The following is a 3,253-nucleotide window of genomic DNA, read 5'->3' on the forward strand; positions in this document are numbered from 1 at the left end:
AGCTCGCGGTGGAACTCGCGACTCCTACCGAGGGACTCATTGTGGAGGGATGATGCTTGAAAAGGGATGAGGGTCCACAGAAGAGATCGCATTAAATCTTACCGGATGCACGCCTCCGCCGAGCCGGTACCAACTGCCTACTAGCAACCATTATAACCTGGTGCATCATCCGTGCAGCCAGCCTCCGGTACGGAGGGACTCTGCGCTTTAACTTTTCTATCTGTTTGCCATACGGGTAGCATTGCTAGCTGGGGGTGACGCGTCCCCCTGGTATATATACCCTGTGTGTGTTTATTATGCAACTGGGTGCATGTGTGCGCCCCCGGTGCACCCTGGCGCACGAGGATGCACTGGAGAATCCGCCTCGTCGGCATTAATGCGAATCTCTTGGCTTTTATCAAGAAAAATTCTACGGGTCTCTCGTAGAGGAGGGGAGTTATGGATGCTGGATCCTCTTCTTGGGATCTCGGTAAGACGAGAGTGGATCGTCACGGGTCTATGGACTTTCTTGGTCTTTATTTTCTTCTTCGTTTTTTTTTCTCGTTTTTCACGTGGGGTTACGTAATACTCGTTTCAGGACGATTTTCAAGTGACGTTTATCCGTCGTATGGAACCGGGGCTATAGGCACCTTTTTTTTCTGATGACTTTTCGAACCCAAGTACGAAATTCGATTTTGTCAAGAAATCACGACGGTGCACGAAATCAAGGGATTCGTACTTTCGTGGACGGGTAGCTATATGCTGTATGGTTTCGTTTTTCTTCGTTCATCGTATTTATGCCGTTTACAGAATACTCATGGATTCTTACACCACCCTGGTTTCTATGGCGGCTCACTGTTCCACGTTATTCGACATATTTCAATGGCGCAAAGGAGACCAGAAATCGAGCGTTTACGCGTCCCGCCCCGAAGCCTTTGTCAGTCCCTTTGTGGTTTCGCGAGGGTGACGCTTTGACCTTCGAGCGGTTCTGTTAATGTCGATCGCGAGTTCGAAGATTGGATTTTAGAGTTAGGCTGCACCCGCATTGTACTGCGATTGCATAGGTGGTTTACCGAAAAAAACTTTTTTTTCATAATTACAAAAAAAAAATTTAATCGCAACTCATTGACTCGTGATTTGCGTAACTCGATAGTCAAAAGTAAATCACCGTGCGCCATGTAGTACGAAAAATTTTTAAATATTTTTTTCAAAACTCACCCCAAAAAACTGCTTCCAGTCGTCGGACGATGAGCAGTATCTAAAAATCCACCTGCAACAAAGAAAAGATACCATGAAAGAAGACCGTCGTGAAAATTTGAATGAAATCACGAAGCAAAGTGCAGCTTCTGGCTAACGGGTGTCGGATATATCGCGACTACCGTGGAAGGACGGTTCGACTATAGGGAAATCCAAACGGAGCCGACGGCAGGACGAGGGACATTGCGAAGCGTTAAAATTAAACGTTATGTCTGGAATTACGGGAAATTATCAGTGTTTATGTCTCGAGCGTCTTTTATGACGTTTTCCGAGACGACGCCTGGCGGCGCGACGCGCTACGAGAACCTTGGAGGGATGAATTCGCGCGTTCCAAATTTATACGCTACGTGTATACATGTATATATATATATACATTTTATATTACGATATTCACACCGTTTACAAAGACGTTCGCGAAACTGCCTCGTTAAATATTTTACGGTTTACCATCGACCTATATATATATATATGTATTTCGATACAGTAGTTAGTATAGATAAATATATATTATATACAATACGAATATATATATATACAAGTAACGTATAACAAAATCCAATGCACAGTGTCGCTTCCACTTCCGTAAGAAACCCTTGAATTTCGCACGGGACCGAGTTTCGCAAGGATTCTGAAAAGTTTTCTCGATCATCGACGCAATTACCGCAGGAGGGGGTATCGGGGGGCGAACAATGGTGGCATTACCTCTGCAATAGCGAAAGAGATGCGAAACGAAATAGAGTGAAAATAAAGATGGCTATATATATATATATATATATATATATAGAATAAAGTATACAAATTTTCTGTTAAAACCGAAAAATCTCGAAAGCGATACAAGACAGTTCAGTTACCCTGAATAATTGTTTTGACCTATAAGGATACTTTTCAAAAGTCCATCTAAGAAAGGATCAAGGATCCACGAGCCAATACGAAGACTCGCGCTGTTCCTCGCGGGCTATTAAAAACGTAATAAAAGTCGAAGTGAACCGCAAATGGGCAAAGTTTATCGTGAAAACAGGGGATACCCGAGACTTCGCAGCGTCTCGGCGCGGCGACAATTACTCCTCCATTTTGTCGAAATGCGCGCGCACGTTATTAACCCGGGCGAACGTACCTGCACACGCGACGCACAGGTTTTGGTTTTCACGAAGGAAACGGGAAATACGGCCACGAGGTTGGCCCCGAGGTTCTTCTCTCGGGACTTACAAAGGAATACAAACGGCACCCGAGGTCGACTGTAAAATTTCAGTGCACTTGGGAAAATTCGAGGAAATCGCATGAACAAGACTTCACCCTGATTTCTGGTATTTCGAAAATTACCGAAATCAGAATTTACCGCAATTTACAATTGGACTGCGCGAATGTACGAATTTTAAGAAAAAAAAAAGAAAATTCATAACTTTGGAAGTAAAACGTCGAAAATTTTCAATTTCCTATACCAGCTGCGAGTGCGAGAGAGAGAGACTCATTGGCATTGCCATGTACAAGAGAGAGACAGATATATATATATATATATAAAAAATTCTAGAGACCTACCCCTTATCAGTCTTCCACCTATCTCGAACCATCGTAAAAAAAGTTCTGTTACAAAAAATTAACCTAATTTCGATCGAAAAAAAAATTAATTTACATGCTGCATCTTCCCCATGCATAATTATATCCCACTGGGTAGATTTTCATGAAAGCGAAACTCCTGCTCAATGCTTTTGGAATTCGAATCGAGTCCTTTTCCCCTTTTATACCTACATAGATATGTCTCCTATACGTTTCCGCGTACCTTGCCACGCAAGGGGTGGTGAGGTCGAAGGGGGGTTGGTGATGGTACCCGGTGTGTATTCCTCGGGGGGAGGGTTTCTTTCATGTCACGTGGTGAGCGATCGAGCGGATCGCAGGTGAGTGCCGGGCTACGACCATGAAGGATTTATTTATATAAACGCCGAGTCACCCGTTATTAATGAGTCCGCGTCCTCGGCGAAGTTACCAGGAGCTACCAACCCCCTTCGCACCCCACCACCCC

General features: G+C 44.1%; 1 protein-coding gene across 1 annotated transcript in view; it reads right to left on the bottom strand.

Annotated features, from left to right (window-relative positions):
- LOC107273347 (transcription factor Sox-2) overlaps positions 1 to 3,253 on the bottom strand; it is a 248,390-nt gene that overhangs the window by 187,235 nt on the left and 57,902 nt on the right. Inside the window, exon 3 of the transcript XR_003061511.1 lies at positions 1,198 to 1,249. The gene's annotated coding sequence lies outside the window, so the exon portion shown is untranslated. The remainder of the gene's footprint in view (positions 1 to 1,197; positions 1,250 to 3,253) is intronic.

This window comes from Cephus cinctus, unplaced genomic scaffold (assembly GCF_000341935.2).
Source record: "Cephus cinctus unplaced genomic scaffold, Ccin1 Ccin1_scaffold1576, whole genome shotgun sequence".
Taxonomy (NCBI): domain Eukaryota; kingdom Metazoa; phylum Arthropoda; class Insecta; order Hymenoptera; family Cephidae; genus Cephus; species Cephus cinctus.